Genomic DNA, 23,019 nt, shown 5'->3' on the forward strand with positions numbered 1-23,019 from the left:
GGGAAGGTCACGGTGAAGAGCAACAGATGTCCCATATGCCATACTAAACTACCAGACTCCCATGGCAAGACCCTCTGTGCCACCTGCACGTCTAAAGTCATGAAGGACGAGCAGTCATCGCTGTTTTCCGAGATGAGATCCCTTATACGGGAAGAGGTGCAGGCTTCTATCTCCAGCCTTTCGCATTCTCGGTCTGCCTGTCCCATAGCCGGCCGCAAGTGTGCCAGGAAGGAGGAAGCCTATGGGGAGCCAGAGTATTCTTCAGATGAACAGTCCGGCAGGGACTCGCCATCAGAGGAGGAGGGAGAAATTCCCGTTGAAAACCAGGACCATGCCAGGAAGCATCTCTTCCATTCTGAAGAGACAGATGAACTTGTCCAGGCGGTTAGGAACACGATGCAGATTGAAGATACTGCTAAGCCACAGTCCAGACAGGACTTGATGTTCGGGGAACTGGTGGCTCGAAACCCGACTGTATTTCCCATTAGTGATCATATCAAAGCTATGATCCTTGAGGAATGGAAGGAAGCTGAACGCAGACTAGTGTTATCTCGTGACTTTAAAAGCTATGGGAAGAGTCCCCTAAAATTGATGTTCCCGTTGCGAAAGTCACAAAAAAGACTGCTATAGCATTCAAAGACTCCTCTATAGTCTTCGTGATCCTATGAATAGGAAGGCTGACATCCTTCTTAAAAGGGCTTGGGAAGCTTCCGCAGCCCTTATTGGAACTAACATAGCGGCCACTTCGGTGGCCAGATCTACAGTATGTATTTATGGATGGGGCAGTTGGAAGAGCAATTATCCAATAAGACCCCCAGATCAGATATTTTGCAGTCTCTTCCTATAATGAAATCTGCAATGACTTTCTTATCAGATATGACAGCCAAATCAGTTAGATTTTCAGCCCGTAATAGTTCACTATCTAACGCGGCTAGGAGGGCAGTGTGGCTAAGGTCATGGTCAGGTGACAATGCATCTAAATCGAAACTCTGCTCTATTCCATTTTCGGGACAGAGGGTGTTTGGACCTGCTTTGGATTCTATCCTTGAGTCAGCCTCTGATAAAAAGAAAGGATTTCCGGAGGAATCTAAACGTTCCCAGCCCTTTCGGAGAGGTTTCTTCTCCAGAAAGCAGTTCGATCCTAAAAGTTAGGGTCGGTCCAGCAGAGGATCCTACAGAGGCTCCCGTGGACAGAGTAATAGGAACAGAGGTTCTTTCTTTAGCCCAGCCTATAAAAATAAATCACTATGACGCCACTCGCATAGGGGGGAGGCTTCGGAGGTTCGCAGGAAATTGGGCTCCGATTACTCAAAATCAATGGGTTCTCAGTACTGTTTCCGAAGTTTACAGCATAGAACTTTACTCTCCTCCCCCAGAAAGGTACATTACGCCTACAATAGTCTTGGCAGATTCGGCTATATTAAAGGACTTACAAGACATGCTCAGGACAGAGGTAATAATTCCTGTCCCTCAGTCAGAGTTGGGGAAAGGTCACTACTCTACCCTATTCACTTATCACACGGGCTTCAGGCGACTCACGCACAATAATAAACTTAAAGTCTTTGAATCACTGGGTGAGATACAAAAGGTTCCGCATGGAATCTATCCGTTCAGCAATTCCGCTTATAAATCAAAACGCGGTCATGATCATGGTCAAAACCCTATCGATCTAAAGAGGACCTACTACCAGGTCCCAATACATCCTCTATCTCAGAACCTACTGCGGTTTGCAGTAGCTCTGCCATCCTGGACCTGCCACTATCAATTTCAGGGCCTTCCCTTCGGTCTGGCTTCTGCTCCTCGTATTTTTACCAAACTTGTATCAGAGATGGTGGCCTTCCTAAGGAAGCAGGGCATCATAATAATTCCGTACATGGACGATTTCCTTCTCGTGGCAGACTCCGTAGAACTCCTGGAAGATCACAGAGAGCGGGCTATTGCGCTGATGGAGCATCTCGGATGGATACTAAACTGGCAGAAATCCGATCTTCTTCCAGAACAAAGAAAAACCTTCCTGGGGGTGCGCCTGGACTCCAGACGCAGAATATCTTCTCTACCAGAAGTCAAGAGAAGGATAATTCAGACTCAAGTCCGGTATCTATTGGATCATCGAGTTACCATAAGGATGGCCATGAAGGTTCTAGGCCTAATGACAGCCTGTATACCATGCGTCAGGTGGGCCCAGTCACATTCAAGACATCTACAAAAGCAGATCTTGTCCAATTGGGATCGCCGTCAGTCCTCCCTAGAGGCTCCATTGAGGCTGACGGGTCTAACACGAAGATCTCTCTTCTGGTGGACACGGTCGGAGAACCTAAAGGTGGGAGTTCTGTGGATCACCTCCCCTTATAATAATAATAATAATAATAATTTTATTTATATAGCGCCAACATATTCCGCAGCGCTTTACAAATTATAGAGGGGACTTGTACAGACAATAGACATTACAGCATAACAGAAATACAGTTCAAAACAGATACCAGGAGGAGTGAGGGCCCTGCTCGCAAGCTTACAAACTATGGGGAAAAGGGGAGACACGAGAGGTGGATGGTAACAATTGCTTTAGTTATTCGGACCAGCTATAGTGTAAGGCTCAGGTGTTCATGTAAAGCTGCATGAACCAGTTACCTGCCTAAGTATGTAGCAGTACAGACACAGAGGGCTAATACTGCATAAAGTGTATGAGAACATGATGCGAGGAACCTTTTTTTTTATTTTTTTTTTTATCATAAATAGGCCACACAGGGATCGTTAGGTTAATGCATTGAGGCGGTAGGCCAGTCTGAACAAATGAGTTTTTAGGGCACGCTTAAAACTGTGGGGATTGGGGATTAATCGTATTAACCTAGGTAGTGCATTCCAAAGAATCGGCGCAGCACGTGTAAAGTCTTGGAGACGGGAGTGGGAGGTTCTGGGAGGTTATTACTACGGACGCCAGTGCATGGGGCTGGGGAGCTCATCTTCAAGGCAGAATCTTGCAAGGCAAGTGGCCAGAAAGCATAAGAAACAGATCGTCCAACTTCAGAGAACTCTACGCCGTATGGCAAGCATTGAGACACAGTCAGCTCATGCTCTCAGATCGCCACGTAAGAATCTTCTCCGACAACGTAAGAGTCTCATTCCTGAACCATCAGGGGGGACCAAGATATCAACCACTGCAGGACCTAGCAGAGATGATCTTCAGCTGGGCAGAGGACACTGTACTATCCATAACGGCTCTCCATCTAGAGGGATCCCAGAACGTGATAGCGGATTACTTAAGCAGACAGAACTTGTGTCTGTCAGAGTTGGAATTGGAGCAGAGCATCTTCCGAGGGTTATGTCACAGATGGGGAACCCCCAACATTGACCTATTCGCAAACAGGAGGAATGCGAAGACCCCAAGATTCTTCTCACTGAACCCCTTGGATCTACCAGAAGGGGTAGATGCTCTGAGTCAACAATGGGATCAACCTCTGTCATATGCTTTTCCTCCTCTGGCATTAATTCCAGCTGTACTTCGAAAGATCAAGGAAGACCAGGCAACCGTCATCCTAATAGTACCGCATTGGCCAAGAAGGAGCTGGTTTCCAATGCTGGGGACGTCAGCAATCGACAATCCAGACGAATTGCCCATCAGGAGAAGAATCATTCACCAAGGTCCAGTATATCATCCAGACCCAAGCAAACTCAGTCTTTCAGCCTGGATCCTGAAAGGGACATCCTGAGGTCAAAAGGCCTATCAGATCAGGTAATATCTACTATCCAGGGTAGTAGAAAACCTGTTACCTCAGCCATTTACCAAAAAATCTGGAAACGTTTTTGTCTAGAAGGTGGCAGGTCTGAAGTTGTATCAGGCTCTCCGGACATCCCTGGTATCTTAGACTTTCTACAGAAAGGGTTTAATTTGGGTCTTCGTCCCAGCACATTAAAAGTCCAGGTGTCCGCGCTAAGTTCATTCCTGGACTATCCTTTGGCATCTCACCCATGGATAATAAGGTTTATTCGGGTCACTCAGAGAATGCGTCCCTCCATTAGACAGCTTTCCCCTTCTTGGGACCTTAACTTGGTTCTTAGGGCACTTTGTAAGGGTGTATATGCTTCAGGGGATAACATGCCTATTTCTATTCTCACTCGTAAGATGGCTTTTCTAGTGGCGATCACTACGGCCAAGAGGGTTGGAGAGATTCTGTTAGGGTTGGCGGAACGCACCAAATATATAGTTTATTAAATGGAATTGGTGCGTTCGCAACCCGGGATCCACCGTGCAGGAAAGTACCTGCTGCTAAGTAAGACGGACTATATGGCGGTACTATAAGTATACATACAAGGGTTAACTTCACCCTGCGTGAAGGAAGCGATCCTGTTGCGTCACAGGACCGCGGTACCGCACATAGAGCGCGAGCAATAAGTCAGCGAACACAACCCCAACTAGGATTGAAGTCCGATTAGACCACTGCTGGCACAACACCGCAACTGGATGTGTAAGGAAACTATTGAAATAGTAAATAAAGGCACGAGAGTGCGTGCGGTGCCGCACTGACGGACGCCACTAACCACCCAGGCTTGGGTAAGGAAAGCGCAGAGGAAGCGCACGGCGCCGTACTGGCGGACACAGCAACTGGACGCTGTGATGTGTGCTTCATGCTGTTGGATAAGTCGGGCGCTAGATAGCAAACATACACCTTCCGCGAACAGACATTCAATAGGGAGGGTTATTTAATGAGCGACTTTCACTCACAACACACACACATATTTACAAGACAATACTAGCGCATGGCCATGCGGTCATGCGCAGTTTATATAGTTGCAGCACAGGAAGCTGCTACTGAAGTTTTTGCCCTTTCAGGACCTTCCAGGAGGACCAATGGAAAGTGCTGCAGTACCTGAGCATGTTTTGCCCTTTCAGGACCTTCCAGGAGGACCAATGGAATGTACTGCAGTACCTGAGCATGTGACCGAACATGTGGCCCTCGACCTCCAATGGGAGACCCTGCCCTGGGCATGCTCAGTGTGAGTAAATAAGGACTTAGTCCCAGAGAGGCTTGCTCGCCGCAGATCAGTGCAGGGTACCATAGGAAAGCCACAAAAGGCAGTAGTGACCCTATGCACCGAATCAGCCTCAGCGAGACGCTGGGAGCGACGTCTCCGCTGAGCAGAGCCCACTGCGGCCGATACCGAATAGGAGACCGCAGCAGACACGGATCGAGATTCCCCCTGTGCAGCAGAGGAAACTCGACTCCTAACAGATTCAGGCTCTATGTGTCAGAGATCCTTATCTGCAGATTAGGGAAGACTGCATAATTCTGAAATTGGATCCAGCCTTTATTCCGAAGGTAGCCTCTATTAAAAATAGAAACCAGGAGATTATACTCCCTTCATTTTGTAACAACCCTGCTAACGAGAAAGAAAGGGCTCTCCATTCTCTGGACGTTAGACAGGGGGGTTTGGATTATCTAAAAGCCACAGACTCTTGGCGTACAGATCCGAACATTATTTTGTTCGGAGGAAAGAATAGGGGTAAGAAGGCCTCTAAGGCCTCAATTGCACGTTGGATCTCAAACGTGATCTCAGACGCTTATCAGTCAGAAGGTATGTCTCCTCCTGTAGGCTTAAAAGCCCATTCTACCCACGGGGTTTCTGCCTCTTGAGCGGAGCGTGCAGGAGCTTCTGTAGAACAGATGTGTAAGGCCGCAACATGGGCCAAGGCTGACACTTTTTGTAAACATTATAAGCTAGATGTAACGTCTGGTCAGCACATGGCTTTCGGGAGGAAGGTCCTCCAAGCGGTAATCCCACCCTGAGGAGGTCCTTTGGTTTTCTCCAGGGTGCTGTCAGGAGGGACGTCCTGGAAAATAGGTAATAGTCATACCGGTAATTATGTTTCCAGGAGTCCATACTGACAGCACCGGTAGTTCCCCCCATGTATGTAATAAACTCAGGTATATTCAGACTTGTGCCTATATACTGTTTGTAATATGATTATGTCATTAAAATGTTTTATTTGCATTATTCCATGTTTTGGTTCTTGTTACAACACTGAGGATCGGTGGGTGGAACCGGATATTTGAACTCTCATGTGTTTCCTGTCCCTGCAAGGAGGAGAAGGACGTCCTCCAGGGTGCTGTCAGTATGGACTCCTGGAAACATAATTACCGGTATGACTAATACCTATTTTTTTTCTTTTTCAAACATTTTAATTATATTTCAAATGTTGAAACAACTGTGAAAAGTTTTAAAGTTTTATATAAGGAAAATATGGGAAGGAGGAAATAAGGGGGGGAAGGAAAGAGGGAAGACATATGGGAAGGGGTCAGAGGGTAAACTGGAGAACTTTAATTCAAATAGTGTCTACATGAGTAGATTAAAACCATAACTTAATTCTAGATGGATAGAATTTTAGACAATAGTAACGAATAAAACTTAGTCTCGTTCAGAAACACAGTTATAACCGGGTTATCAATGGGTAAAATACCCTAAAAGAGAAAATATTAACAAACAAAATATCAAATACAAGTGTCTACCTAACAGGTTAGATTTGGGGGAACAAGAGATTCCATTTATCCCATTTTAAACTATACTTGGATAGATTACCATTTATTACTGCAAATCTATATTCCAGGGAGTTGTGAAGGTAGAGTCTATCGACAACGTCAGAGAGTCCCAGCACCGTTTTCTTTTTCCAATAGAAAGCTATCAAATGTTTTGTTACTAATAAGATATGTATAACAACATATCTCAATGAGGGGTGAATGTCATCCAAATCAATAGAAAGTAAAGCCGTTTGAGGGGTGAGAGTCAACTCTCTGTTGAGAATTTTGTTTATATAAATGGATATCTGTCTCCATAGAGGTTTAATTTTTGGACAGCTCCAGAATACGTGCAATAAGCTTCCTGGGTAACCACATTCCCTCCAACAAAGAGGAGATTGCGTATTATTAATATGTGAAAGCCTTACTGGAGTAAGATACCATCTTGCCAAAATCTTATAGAAGGATTCGTGGAGGGTTAATGAAATATTGGAGGAATAAGAATTATTTATGGCCCTTTCCCAATGTTCTTCCCTAATTGGAGTTCTTAGATCTTTCTCCCAGTGGAGTAGATAGGAGTTTTTAGTAAATTTAGTGTCATTATTGAAGTGATTATAAAGGTATTTCGTGCTCCAAAAAGCTTGTGGCGTGTGTTGTTGAGAAGTAGAATTGCTATTTCCGCCTTCAGATATGGTCTACCTATGAATTTACTGATTTGTTCCTTTAGAACAAAATATGACATAAAATCTGAGGGCTGGAGGTTGAACTTTTCTTTTAATTTTTCAAAGCTAATAAAATTATCGTTATACATATCTTTAACAGTTTTAATGCCTAGTTGTGACCATTTTGTTGGGAAGTGGGAGTTGTAAATGTCCGCAAGTAACGGAAGTGGAAAGTTGTTTAATAAATCTGATTTGTTTATGCCTCTCTTAGGTTTAGCGAGTTTAACCCACGCGGCGGAAATAGCCCCCCCTAATGGGGTGTGAAAAAGTGGGAGGTTTAGGTTTGAATAATTTGTCATATATATAATTTTTCAGGGGTCGGTTATTGTTGTTGGAAACCTCTAGTTCCAACCAGGCCGGATTTGTTGAATTGTTGAACCAGTTAAGGCTTTGCTTTCTAAGGTTGCTGAAAAAATAGGCTTGGATGTTCGGCAACCCTAGGCCTCCTTTACATTTATTTTTATAAAGGACTAGCTGAAGAACCCGGCGTTGCCTGGGCATAGTAAATATCTGTGGTTAGTTATAGCACCTCACTTGTCTTATTTTCCCATCACGCCTCTCATTTTCCCAATCACATCTTTCATTTTCCCCCTCACACCTCTCATTTTCTCCCTCACTCCTCTCATTCCCCCCTAACACTTGTCATTTCAACTTCACATCTGTCATTTTCTGATCACTCCACTATTTTTCCTCACGCCTCTCATTTTGCACTCACACCTTTTCATTTTCACCTCATCACCTCAGTATATACATGTTTGTCATCTCCCTTATATATAGTATACATCTGTATGTCATCTCCTGTATATAGTATATACCTGTATGTCATCTCCCCTGTATATAGTATATACCTGCTGTGTGTCATCTCCCCTATATATAGTATATACCTGAATGTCATCTCCTTCTATATATAGTATATACCTGTATGTCATCTCCTCCTGTATATAGTATATACCTGTAGGTCATCTGCTCCTGTATATAGTATATACCTGTGTGTCATCTCCTCCTGTATATAGTATATACCTGTATGTCATCTCCTCCTGTATATATATGTACCTGTATGTCATCTCCTCCTCTATATAGTATATACCTGTATCATCTCTCCTGTATATAGTATATATCTGTGTGTCATCTCCCCTGTATATAGTATATACCTGTGTGTCATCTCCTCCTGTATTAAGGTACCGTCACACTAGACGATATCGCTAGCGATCCGTGACGTTGCAGCGTCCTCGCTAGCGATATCGTCCAGTGTGACAGGCAGCAGCGATCAGGCCCCTGCTGTGCTGTCGCTGGTCGGGGAAGAAAGTCCAGAACTTTATTTCGTCGCTGGACTCCCCGCAGACATCGCTGAATCGGTGTGTGTGACACCGATTCAGCGATGTCTTCACTGGTAACCAGGGTAAACATCGGGTAACTAAGCGCAGGGCCGCGCTTAGTAACCCGATGTTTACCCTGGTTACCAGCGTAAAAAAACAAACAGTACATACTTACATTCAGCTGTCTGTCCCTTGCCGTCTGGTTCCTGCACTGACTGCTGGCCGTAAAGTGAAAGCAGAGCACAGCCACAGCGGTGAGTCACCGCTGTGTGACTCACCGCTGTGCTGTGCTTTCACTTTCACTTTACGGCCAGCAGTCAGTGCAGGAACCAGACGGCAAGGGACAGACAGCTGAATGTAAGTATGTACTGTTTGTTTTTTTACGCTGGTAACCAGGGTAAACATCGGGTTACTAAGTGCAGCCCTGCGCTTAGTTACCCGATGTTTACCCTGGTTACCGGGGACCTCGGGATCGTTGGTCGCTGGAGAGCTGTCTGTGTGACAGCTCTCCAGCGACCAAACAGCGACGCTGCAGCGATCCGGATCGTTGTCGGTATCGCTGCAGCGTCGCTAAGTGTGACGGTACCTTTAGACCTCGTTCACACGTTATTTGCTCCGTATTTTTACCTCAGTATTTGTAAGCTAAATTGGCAGCCTGATAAATCCCCAGCCAACAGGAAGCCCTCCCCCTGGCAGTATATATTAGCTCACACATACACATAATAGACAAGTCATGTGACTGACAGCTGCCGTATTTCCTATATTGTACATTTGTTGTAGTTTTTCTGCTTATTAATCAGATTTTTATTTTTGAAGGATAATACCAGACTTGTGTGTGTTTTAGGGCGAGTTTTGTTGGTCAAGTTGTGTGTGTTGAGTTGCGTGTGGCAACATGCGTGTAGCAACTTTTTGTGTGTCGAGTTGCATGTGACAGGTTAGTGTAGCAAGTTGTGTGCAGCAAGTTTTGCGCATGGCGAGTTTTGCACGTGGCGAGTTTTATGTGTGGTGCCTTTTGAGTATGTGAAAGTTTTGTGTGAGGCAACTTTTGCATGTGTTGCAACTTTTGTGCATGTGGCAATTTTTCCGCGTGTGCAAGTTTTGCGTGTGGCGAGTTTTCCATGAGGTGAGTTTGGCACTTGTGGCGAGTTTTGCAAGAGCCTAGTTTTTGCATGTGGCGAGTTCTGCGCGTTGCGAGTTTTGAGTGGCGACTTTTGTGTTTCGACTTTTATGTGGCGAGGTTGGTGTATTTGTGGTGAAGTGTGTGCTGAGGGTAATATGTGTTCAAGCATGTGGTAGTGTGTGGCGCATTTTGTGTGTGTGTTTATATCCCCGTGTGTGGTGAGTATCCCATGTCGGGGCCCCACCTTAGCAACTGTACGGTATATACTCTTTGGCGCCATCGCTCTCATTCTTTAAGTCCCCCTTGTTCACATCTGGCAGCTGTCAATTTGCCTCCTACACTTTTCCTTTAATTTTTTCGCATTATGTAGATAGGAGCAAAATTGTTTGGTGAATTGGAAAGCGCGGGGTTAAAATTTCACCTCACAACATAGCCTATGACGCTCTTGGGGTCCAGACGTGTGACTGTGCAATATTTTGTGGCTGTAGCTGCGACGCCTCCAACACTTTTCCTTTCACTTTTTCCCCATTATGTAGATAGGGGCAAAATTGTTTGGTGAATTGGAAAGCACGGGGTTAAAATTTCACTTCACAACATAGCCTATGACGCTCTCAGTGTCCAGACGTGTGACTGTGCAAAATTTTGTAGCTGTAGCTGCGACGGTGCAGATGCCAATCCCGGACATACACACATACACACACACACACACATTCAGCTTTATATATTAGACTAGCTGAAGAGCCCGGCGCTGCCTGGGCATAGTAAATATCTGTGGTTAGTTATAGCACCTCACTTCTCTTATTTTCCCCATCACATCTTTCATTTTCCCTCTCACATCTCTCATTTTCTCCCTCACACCTCTCATTTTCCCCCTCACTCCTCTTATTTTCCCCCTCACTCCTCTCATTCCCCCCTAACACTTGTCATTTCGACCTCACATCTGTCATTTTCCGATCACTCCACTATTTTCCCTCACTCTTCTCATTTTGCACTCACACCTTTTCATTTTCACCTCACACCTCTCATTTTCACTTCAGTATATACATGTTTGTCATCTCCCTTATATATAGTATACACCTGTATGTCATCTCCTGTATATAGTATATACCTGTATGTCATCTCCCCTGTATATAGTATATACCTGTATGTCATCTCCTCCTATATATAGTATATACCTGTATGTCATCTCCTCCTGTATATAGTATATACCTGTGTGTCATCTCCCCTGTATATAATATATACCTGTAAGTCATCTCCTCCTGTATATAGTATATACCTGTAGGTCATCTGCTCCTGTATATAGTATATACCTGTGTATCATATCCTCCTGTATATAGTATATACTTGTATGTCATCTCCTCCTGTATATAGTATGTACCTGTATGTCATCTCCTCCTCTATATAGTATATACCTGTGTCATCTCTCCTGTATATAGTATATACCTGTGTGTTATCTCCCCTGTACATAGTATATATCTGTATGTCATCTCCTCCTGTATTAGACCTCGTTCACACGTTATTTGCTCAGTATTTTTACCTCAGTATTTGTAAGCTAAATTGGCAGCCTGATAAATCCCCAGCCAACAGGAAGCCCTCCCCCTGGCAGTATATTAGCTCACACATACACATAATAGACAGGTCATGTGACTGACAGCTGGCGTATTTCCTATATGGTATATTTGTTGCTCTTGTAGTTTGTCTGCTTATTAATCAGATTTTTATTTTTGATGGATAATACCACACTTGTGTGTGCTCTAGGGCGAGTTTCGTGTGTCAAGTTGTGTGTTGAGTTGCGTGTGGCGACATGCATGTAGCGACTTTTGTGAGATGAGTTTTGTGTGGCGACATGCGTGTAGCAACTTTTTGTGTGTCGAGTTGCATGTGACAGGTTAGTGTAGTAAGTTGTGTGCAGCAAGTTTTGCGCATGGCAAGTTTTGCGCGTGGTGAGTTTTATGTGTGGTGCCTTTTGAGTATGTGCAAGTTTTGTGTGAGGCAACTTTTGCATGTGTTGCAACTTTTGTGCATGTGGCAATTTTTCCGCGTGTGCAAGTTTTGCGTGTGGCGAGTTTTCCCATGAGGTGAGTTTTGCACGTGTGGCGAGTTTTGCGTGAGCCTAGTTTTGCATGTGGCGAGTTTTGAGCGGCGACTTTTGTGTTTCGACTTTTATGTGGCGAGGTTGGTGTATGTGTGGTGAAATGTGTGCTGAGGGTGGTACATGTGTTCAAGCACGTGGTAGTGTGTGGCGCATTTTGTGTGCATGTTCATATCCCCGTGTGTGGTGAGTATCCCATGTCGGGGCCCCACCTTAGCAACTGTACGGTATATACTCTTTGGCGCCATCGCTCTCATTCTTTAAGTCCCCCTTGTTCACATCTGGCAGCTGTCAATTTGCCTCCAACACTTTTCCTTTCACTTTTTCCCCATTATGTAGATAGGGGCAAAATTGTTTAGTGAATTGGAAAGCGCGGGGTTAAAATTTCACCTCACAACATAGCCTATGACGCTCTCGGGGTCCAGACGTGTGACTGTGCAAAATTTTGTGGCTGTAGCTTCGATGCCTCCAATACTTTTCCATTCACTTTTTCCCCATTATGTAGATAGGGGCAAAATTGTTTGGTGAATTGGAAAGCGCAGGGTTAAAATTTCACCTCACAACATAGCCTATGACGCTCTCAGGGTCCAGACGTGTGACTGTGCAAAATTTTGTTGCTGTAGCTGCGACGCTTCCAACACTTTTCATTTCACTTTTTTCCCCATTATGTAGATAGGGGCAAAATTGTTTGGTGAATTGGAACGCGCGGGGTTAAAATTTCGCCTCACAATATAGCCTATGACGCTCTCGGGGTCCAAATAGTAAAAAGAACCTAGCACTCAACTTGATGCTTTCGTGCAAATTTTATTGTAGTACCCAATAATAAACGTTTCGGTCCTTCACACGGACCTTCGTCAGTAACTACATGTGAGAAAACAAATAACCAAAATAAACAAAAAAATGACACATGAAACCATACAAAATAAAGTAGTCATTTGGAGAAGAGACTGCATCAATATAGGAATTAGGTCAAAGGAATAAGCGATATATACGCTGAGGAGGACTACACCGAGTACCAAGGCACTAATGGTTCCACAGGACGGAGTTATAGCAGAGAAAGGAAAGGGGAGGTGAGTTACGTGTGGTGGGTGAGACCATAAGGTCACTGGGCACTGTAAGTAGCGGCGTCTGGGGGTCATGAGGGAGTCATATTAGAGACTCATAGGAGCCGGAAGAGTGATGGTGATAGGGGATACTAAATATAGCATACCTTAGAAAACTTAGAAAAAATCCGGACCAGAGGAACGCTGAGGGTGAACAAAGAACAAGGGGTTACATACCGGTGTGTATTAGAAGAGACCAGACCCTGTGCTTGTACAGAAAATACCTGATAGGTGTGAGGTATCGTGCCGCTGTCAGACGCGGTATCCACCGCTGGTCTGGTCAGGAGCCGGAAGGGCCGCTACTACATATGCGGTGGGAGGTGCCAAAACCGGCAATCAACGAGTGAGCGGCAACACCGGAAATGACGTTGCGTCGTCCGGGAGACGCTAAGACAAACAGTGTACGGCCACGAGAGGAGCTCGTGAACTACTGCCCCCGGAAGTGACGTCGCGTAGTAAAGCAGAAGGAACGATGCTAGTATAAGGCTTGAAGGAGAGCACAAAGGGCAACACCAGCAGAAAAGCCATATTAGTAACACACCGGTTGGGACCTCAATGGGAGGGTACCGGAAAACAGAGTGGAGAGTCAGGTTAGGTTAGAACAGGAAGCATAAAGATGAGGTGCCTAACGAAGAATCCGTGATTGGTGGAGGATCTCCGTAGTGATGGTGCTTCTTAGGCAAATCTTTCAGGTGTGAGACTAGGTAGGCGAAGTGTGGATAGCAGACTTGATCCAGTGTAAGATACGGGTGGTGTGAGAGGGCCTCAGTACAGACGGCTCTGGTGATGAGAGAGATAAAGTTCAGTAAACAGTAAAATGTACATACATAAAATACATTGGTCATGTAGATAACAGATTATGTTATACAAGTATGTAGCCACCTGTGGGAGAAATACACAATCACAAAACTGTAGTCACATGAAAGTCAATAACGTGGAAGAGGCACGGACTGACTGGCCATGGTCTAGGTGGAAGAAAGATATGGATGTGCCTAGGGGGGTGTTACTGTCTAAGTAAGTTGTCAGAGAAAAGAGGCCAAATCATAGTCCCTATTAAGTCCCAAGGGGTGGAGGGTCTCCAACGTGTGGATCCAAAAGGCCTCCCTCCGTTTAAGCCGGGCCACCCGATCACCCCCACGGCGGATGGGGGGGAATATGTTCTATAACCTGGAACTGTAATTGTGAAACATTATGGCCATGATTATTAAAGGGAAGAGGGATGGGTAGCAGTAAGTTTTTGCAGCGGACCGTTGATTTATGTTTAGAGACGCGATCACGTATAGGTTGCGTAGTTTCCCCTACGTATAACAGTCCACAGGGGCATTTGATCAGGTAAATGACCCATGATGAGGCACAGGTAAAATAGTCCAGAATACGGTATGTTTTTCCTGAGCGAGGATGGTAAAAGGAAGGGCCTTTGAGAACGTTATGGCATTGTGAACAATTAAGACATGGGAAGGTCCCTGTGCGTGGACTTTGTAGAAATCGTTGGCGGGGAGATGGTTTACCAGATCCCAAGTCTGCCCTCACTAAGCAGTCTTTCAGGTTGGGTGGACGTTTGAAACAGGGGAGAAAAGGGTTTTGGAATTCGGCGATGTTAGGGTATGCTTTGGACAATAGGTGCCAGTTTTGACGTATGGACCTATGTAAGATATAAGAAAACGGGTGATACGAATGAATAAACGGGATCCGATTGGAGGCTCTATTAGGTCGTGGGGGTGAAGGAGCAGCAGCTTTTTCTAGTACAGATGGTGGGTATCCGCGTTGGGCAAATTTAGTGGCCATTTCTTGAAGACGGGCTGGTCTTAGCTCCGTATCGGAGACAATCTTAGAAACCCGATGAAACTGAGACCTGGGTACCGAATTCTTGGTGGCGGGAGGGTGAAAACTCGTAAAGTGTAACAAGCTGTTACGATCGGTACTTTTAGTATACAGGTCGGTAGTAATAGAACCGTCAGGTTGGAGAATGACCAAAGTGTCTAGGAAGTTGATCTGTGAGGAGTTATGTGACATGGTGAAAGAAATACCCGGCCTCTTTTCTCTGACAACTTACTTAAACAGTAACACCCCCCTAGGCACATCCATATCTTTCTTCCACTTAGACCATGACCAGTCAGTCCGTGCCTCTTCCACGTTATTGACTTTCATGTGACTACAGTTTTGTGATTGTGTATTTCTCCCACAGGTGGCTACATACTTGTATAACATAATCTGTTATCTACATGACCAATGTATTTTATGTATGTACATTTTACTGTTTACTGAACTTTATCTCTCTCATCACCAGAGCCGTCTGTACTGAGGCCCTCTCACACCACCCGTATCTTACACTGGATCAAGTCTGCTATCCACACTTCACCTACCTAGTCTCACTCCTGAAAGATTTGCCTAAGAAGCACCATCACTACGGAGATCCTCCACCAATCACGGATTCTCCGTTAGGCACCTCATCTTTATGCTTCCTGTTCTAACCTAACCTGACTCTCCACTCTGTTTTCCGGTACCCTCCCATTGAGGTCCCAACCGGTGTGTTACTAATATGGCTTTTCCGCCGGTGTTGCCCTTTGTGCTCTCCTTCAAGCCTTATACTAGCATCGTTCCATCTGCTTTACTACGCGACGTCACTTCCGGGGGCAGTAGTTCACAAGCTCCTCTCGTGGCCGTACACTGTTTGTCTTAGCGTCTCCCGGACAACGCGATGTCACTTCCGGGGGCTGTAGTATACGAGCTCCTCTCATAGCCATACTCTGTTGTCGTCGCGTCTCCCGGACGACGCAACGTCACTTCCGGGGGCTGTAGTATACGAGCTCCTCTCATAGCCGTACTCTGTTGTCGTCGCGTCTCCCGGACGACGCGACGTCACTTCCGGGAGCTGTAGTATACGAACTCCTCTCATAGCCGTACTCTGTTGTCGTCGCGTCTCCCGGACGACGCAACGTCACTTCCGGGGGCTGTAGTATAAGAGCTCCTCTCATAGCCGTACTCTGTTGTCGTCGCATCTCCCGGACGACGCGACGTCACTTCTGGGGGCTGTAGTATACGAGCTCCTCTCATAGCCGTACTCTGTTGTCGTCGCGTCTCCCGGACGACGCGACGTCATTTCCGGTGTTGCCGCTCACTCGTTGATTGGTTGTTGAGCCGGTTTTGGCACCTCCCACCGCCTATGTAGTAGCGGCCCTTCCGGCTCCTGACCAGACCAGCGGTGGATACCGCGTCTGACAGCGGCACGATACCTCACACCTATCAGGTATTTTCTGTACAAGCACAGGGTCTGGTCTCTTCTAATACACACCGGTATGTAACCCCTTGTTCTTTGTTCACCCTCAGCGTTCCTCTGGTCCGGATTTTTTCTAAGTTTTCTAAGGTATGCTATATTTAGTATCCCCTATCACCATCACTCTTCCGGCTCCTATGAGTCTCTAATATGACTCCTGTTGTGAATTCTGTGGCTGAGTTCACTTCTGTGGTCACAAGTGGTATTGCAGTCTCTGGGCTTCCTCCCTCAGGTGTTTTGGTGAGCTCGTTGGCTGCCTTGCTATTTAGCTCCACCTGAGTCTGTCTTCCTTGCTCCTTGTCAATGTTCCAGTGTTGGATCAGAGCTACTGCATCTTTCCTTGGGCCTGCTGCTCTGCTAGATAAGTGCTTCTAGTTTGTTTTCTGTTTTTTCTGTCCAGCTTGTTATTATCTTTTGCTGGAAGCTCTGAGAAGCAAAGGGGTGCACCGCCGTGCTGTTAGTTCGGCACGGTGGGTCTTTTTGCCCCTTTGCGTGGTTTTCGTTTTAGGGTTTTTTGTAGACTGCATAGTTCTCTTTGCTATCCTCGCTCTGTCTAGAATATCGGGCCTCACTTTGCTGAATCTGTTTCATTCCTACGTTTGTCTTTTCATCTTGCTAACAGTCATTATATGTGGGGGGCTGCCTATTCCTTTGGGGTATTTCTCTGAGGTAAGTCAGGCTTGTATTTCTATCTTCAGGCTAGTCAGCTCCTCAGGCAGTGTCGAGTTGCATAGGTAGTGATAGGCGCAATCCACTGCTGCTTCCAGTTGTGTGAGGATAGTTCAGGTACTGCAGTCTACAGAGATTCCACGTCTCAGAGCTCGTCCTATTGTTTTGGGTTATTGCCAGATCTCTGTATGTGCGCTGATTACTGCACGCTGTGTTGCCTGATTGCCAGCCATAACAGTACAAGGAGCCCTCCAATGATTTCCAATAGAGGGAAAAAAGAAATCCTGACATCATTTTTTTTTCTTAGCTCTGTCTTCAGTCTTTTTTTTCCCCTAGACATTAGAGTGCTTCAGGACACAGCTGTGGACATGGATATTCAGGCTCTGTGCTCCTCAATGGATAATCTCGTTGTAAATGTACAAAAGATTCAAGATACTATTGATCAGAAATCGATGCTAGAACCAAGAATTCCGATTCCTGATTTGTTTTTTGGTGACAGAACTAAGTTCCTGAGCTTCAGAAATAATTGTAAGCTATTTTTGGCCTTGAAACCTCATTCTTCTGGTAATCCTATTCAACAGGTTTTGATTATTATTTCTTTTTTGCGCGGCGACCCACAGGACTGGGCGTTTTCTCTTGCACCAGGAGATTCTGCATTGAGTAATGTTGATGCATTTTTCCTGGCGCTCGGATTGCTTTACGATGAGCCTAATTCAGTGGATCAAGCTGAGAAAAATCTGCTGGCTTTATGCCAGGGTCAGGATGATGTAGAAGTATATTGTCAGAAATTTAGAAAATGGTCAGTACTCACTCTGTGGAATGAATCTGCACTAGCGGCTTTGTTCAGAAAGGGTCTCTCTGAAGCTCTTAAGGATGTAATGGTGGGATTTCCTATGCCTGCTGGTTTGAATGAGTCTATGTCCTTGGCCATTCAGATCGGTCGTCGCTTGCGCGAGCGTAAATCTGTGCACCATCTGGCGGTATTGTCTGAGAGTAAACCTGAGCCTATGCAGTGCGACAGGACTATGACTAAAGTAGAACGGCACGAACACAGACGTCTGAACAGACTGTGTTTCTATTGTGGTGATTCTACTCATGCTATTTCTAATTGTCCTAAACGCACTAGGCGGTTCGATAGCTCTGCCGTTATTGGTACTGTACAGTCCAAGTTCCTTTTGTCCATTACCTTAATGTGCTCTTTGTCATCATATTCTGTCATGGCGTTTGTGGATTCAGGCGCTGCCCTGAATCTGATGGATTTGGATTATGCTAAACGTTGTGGATTTTTCTTGGAGCCTTTGCGGTGTCCTATTCCGTTGAGAGGAATTGATGCTACACCTCTGGCCAAGAATAAGCCTCAGTACTGGGCCCAGCTGACCATGTGCATGGCTCCTGCACATCAGGAAGTTATTCGCTTTTTGGTACTGCATAATTTGCATGATGTGGTCGTGTTGGGGTTGCCATGGCTACAAACCCATAATCCAGTATTGGATTGGAACTCTATGTCGGTAACCAGCTGGGGTTGTCAGGGAGTACATGGTGATGTTCCATTTTTGTCTATTTCGTCATCCATTCCTTCTGACATCCCAGAGTTCTTGTCGGACTTTCAGGATGTATTTGAAGAGTCCAAGTCTGATGCCCTTCCTCCGCATAGGAATTGTGATTGTGCTATCGATTTGATTCCTGGTAGTAAATTCCCTAAGGGTCGTTTATTTAATTTGTCCGTACCTGAACACACCGCTATGCGCAGTTATGTGAAGGAGTCCCTGGAGAAGGGACATATTCGCCCATCGTCGTCACCATTGGGAGCAGGGTTCTTTTTTGTAGCCAAGAAGGATGGTTCGCTAAGACCGTGTATTGATTACCGCCTTCTTAATAAGATCACTGTTAAGTTTCAGTATCCCTTGCCATTGATTTCTGACTTGTTTGCTCGGATTAAGGGGGCTAGTTGGTTTACTAAGATTGATCTTCGTGGTGCGTATAATCTGGTGAGAATCAGGCAGGGAGATGAATGGAAAACGGCATTTAATACGCCCGAGGGTCATTTTGAGTATCTGGTGATGCCGTTCGGACTTGCCAATGCTCCATCTGTTTTTCAGTCTTTAATGCATGACATTTTCCGTGAGTATCTGGATAAATTCTTGATTGTTTACTTGGATGACATTTTGATCTTCTCAGATGATTGGGAGTCTCATGTGAAGCAAGTCAGAATGGTTTTCCAGGTACTGCGTGCTAATTCCTTGTTCGTGAAGGGATCAAAGTGTCTCTTCGGTGTGCAGAAAGTTTCATTTTTGGGGTTCATCTTTTCCCCTTCTACTATCGAGATGGATCCGGTTAAGGTTCAGGCCATCCAGGATTGGACTCAGCCGACATCTCTAAAAAGTTTGCAGAAATTCCTGGGCTTTGCTAATTTTTATCGTCGCTTCATCTGTAATTTTTCTAGCATTGCCAGACCATTGACCGATTTGACCAAGAAGGGTGCTGATTTGGTTAATTGGTCTTCTGCTGCCGTGGAAGCTTTTCAGGAGTTGAAGCGTCGTTTTTGCTGTGCCCCTGTGTTGTGTCAACCTGATGTTTCTCTTCCGTTCCAGGTCGAGGTTGATGCTTCTGAGATTGGTGCAGGGGCGGTTTTGTCACAGAGAGGTTCTGGTTGCTCAGTGTTCAAACCATGTGCTTTCTTTTCCAGGAAATTTTCTGCTGCTGAGCGTAATTATGATGTGGGCAACCGAGAGTTGCTGGCCATGAAGTGGGCATTCGAGGAGTGGCGTCATTGGCTTGAGGGTGCTAAGCATCGCGTGGTGGTTTTGACTGATCATAAGAACCTTACTTATCTTGAGTCTGCCAAGCGCTTGAATCCTAGACAGGCCCGTTGGTCGTTGTTTTTTGCTCGTTTTGATTTTGTGATTTCATACCTTCCGGGCTCTAAAAATGTGAAGGCGGATGCTCTGTCTAGGAGTTTTGTGCCCGACTCTCCGGGGTTATCTGAGCCGGCGAGTATCCTCAAGGAAGGAGTCATTGTGTCTGCCATCTCCCCTGATTTGCGGAGAGTGTTGCAGAAATTTCAGGCTAATAAACCTGATCGTTGTCCGGCCGAGAAACTGTTCGTCCCTGATAGGTGGACTAGTAAAGTTATCTCTGAACTTCATTGTTCGGTGCTGGCCGGTCATCCAGGAATCTTTGGTACCAGGGAGTTGGTTGCTAGATCCTTCTGGTGGCCATCTCTGTCACGGGATGTGCGTGCTTTTGTGCAGTCCTGTGGAATTTGTGCTAGGGCTAAGCCCTGCTGTTCACGTGCCAGTGGGTTGCTTTTGCCCTTGCCGGTCCCGAAGAGGCCTTGGACACATATTTCGATGGATTTCATTTCTGACCTTCCCGTTTCTCAAAAGATGTCTGTCATTTGGGTGGTCTGTGATCGCTTTTCTAAAATGGTCCATCTGGTGCCCTTGGTTAAATTGCCTTCCTCCTCTGATTTGGTGCCTTTGTTCTTCCAGCATGTGGTTCGTTTACATGGCATTCCTGAGAATATTGTTTCTGACAGAGGTTCCCAGTTTGTCTCGAGGTTCTGGCGAGCCTTTTGTGGTAGGATGGGCATTGACCTATCTTTTTCCTCGGCCTTCCATCCTCAGACTAATGGCCAGACCGAACGAACCAATCAGACCTTGGAAACATATCTGAGATGTTTTGTTTCCGCTGACCAGGATGATTGGGTGTCATTTTTGCCGTTGGCTGAGTTCGCCCTTAATAATCGGGCCAGCTCGGCTACCTTGGTCTCTCCATTTTTCTGCAATTCTGGGTTCCATCCTCGTTTCTCTTCAGGACAGGTTGAGTCTTCGGACTGTCCTGGTGTGGATAATGTGGTGGACAGGTTGCAGCAGATCTGGACTCAGGTAGTGGACAATTTGACCTTGTCCCAGGAGAAGGCTCAGCTTTTCGCTAATCGCAGACGCCGTGTGGGACCCCGACTTCGTGTTGGGGATCTGGTTTGGTTATCTTCTCGTCATATACCTATGAAGGTTTCCTCTCCTAAATTTAAACCTCGTTTTATTGGTCCGTATAGGATTTCTGAGATTCTCAATCCGGTGTCTTTTCGTCTGACCCTCCCAGACTCCTTTTCCATACATAATGTATTCCATAGGTCGTTGTTGAGGAGATACGTGGCACCTATGGTTCCATCTGTGGAGCCTCCTGCCCCTGTTTTGGTGGAGGGGGAATTGGAGTATATTGTGGAGAAGATTTTGGATTCTCGTGTCTCTAGACGGAAACTCCAGTATCTGGTCAAATGGAAGGGTTATGCTCAGGAGGATAATTCCTGGGTTTTTGCCTCTGATGTCCATGCCCCAGATCTTGTTCGTGCCTTTCATGTGGCTCATCCTGGTCGGCCTGGGGGTTCTGGTGAGGGTTCGGTGACCCCTCCTCAAGGGGGGGGTACTGTTGTGAATTCTGTGGCTGAGTTCACTTCTGTGGTCACAAGTGGTATTGCAGTCTCTGGGCTTCCTCCCTCAGGTGTTTTGGTGAGCTCGTTGGCTGCCTTGCTATTTAGCTCCACCTGAGTCTGTCTTCCTTGCTCCTTGTCAATGTTCCAGTGTTGGATCAGAGCTACTGCATCTTTCCTTGGGCCTGCTGCTCTGCTAGATAAGTGCTTCTAGTTTGTTTTCTGTTTTTTCTGTCCAGCTTGTTATTATCTTTTGCTGGAAGCTCTGAGAAGCAAAGGGGTGCACCGCCGTGCTGTTAGTTCGGCACGGTGGGTCTTTTTGCCCCTTTGCGTGGTTTTCGTTTTAGGGTTTTTTGTAGACTGCATAGTTCTCTTTGCTATCCTCGCTCTGTCTAGAATATCGGGCCTCACTTTGCTGAATCTGTTTCATTCCTACGTTTGTCTTTTCATCTTGCTAACAGTCATTATATGTGGGGGGCTGCCTATTCCTTTGGGGTATTTCTCTGAGGTAAGTCAGGCTTGTATTTCTATCTTCAGGCTAGTCAGCTCCTCAGGCAGTGTCGAGTTGCATAGGTAGTGATAGGCGCAATCCACTGCTGCTTCCAGTTGTGTGAGGATAGTTCAGGTACTGCAGTCTACAGAGATTCCACGTCTCAGAGCTCGTCCTATTGTTTTGGGTTATTGCCAGATCTCTGTATGTGCGCTGATTACTGCACGCTGTGTTGCCTGATTGCCAGCCATAACAGACTCCCTCATGACCCCCAGACGCCGCTACTTACAGTGCCCAGTGACCTTATGGTCTCACCCACCACAATATAGTACGGTACGTAACTCACCTCCCCTTTCCTTTCTCTGCTATAACTCCGTCCTGTGGAACCATTAGTGCCTTGGTACTCGGTGTAGTCCTCCTCAGCGTATATATCGCTTATTCCTTTGACCTAATTCCTATATTGATGCAGTCTCTTCTCCAAATGATCTATGTATATACTTTATTTTGTATGGTTTCATGTGTCATTTTTTTGTTTATTTTGGTTATTTGTTTTCTCACATGTAGTTACTGACGAAGGTCCGTGTGAAGGACCGAAACGTTTATTATTGGGTACTACAATAAAATTTGCACGAAAGCATCAAGTTGAGTGCTAGGTTCTTTTTACTATTTGTACGAAGGTGTGGGAACCTAACCTTAGCACCATTTCACCAGTAGTGCATACGTTTTTTCTATTTAGCTCTCGGGGTCCAGACGTGTGACTGTGCAAAATTTTGTGGCTCTAGCTGCGACGGTGCAGATACCAATCCCGGACATACACACACATACACACACACACACATACACACATTCAGCTTTATATAGTAGACGTTACTAGCTACTTTTGCCCTTTTGTTGTCCCATATGAATGAAGTAATTAATGCTTGCAAATTGTTTAAGGAGGAGAAAGGGATCATTAGCGGAAATGTTCTGAATAAGTAAAGGATTTTAGGGAGGACGATTTGTCTTGACTGCTAGTATTTTACCTGTCCATGTCAATCCTGATTTACCCCAAGCAAGGAAGTCGTTTGAAATTGTGTTTATGACTTTGTCGATATTAGTTTTAATGGTGGATGGGATGTTTTTAGTGAATAATACCCCTAAATAGGGGATTTCAGTCTCTTCCCAGGTGAAACCTGTCCTCGCCCTCAAATACTCCTCGGCTTGTTTATCCAAGTTGAAATAGAGTAACTTAGATTTTCTGTTATTTATTTTAAAGTATGACACTCTAGAAAATGAATCAAGGATTTCCATCA

This window comes from Ranitomeya imitator, chromosome 8 (genome assembly GCF_032444005.1).
Source record: "Ranitomeya imitator isolate aRanImi1 chromosome 8, aRanImi1.pri, whole genome shotgun sequence".
In the NCBI taxonomy this organism is placed as follows: Eukaryota; Metazoa; Chordata; class Amphibia; order Anura; family Dendrobatidae; genus Ranitomeya; species Ranitomeya imitator.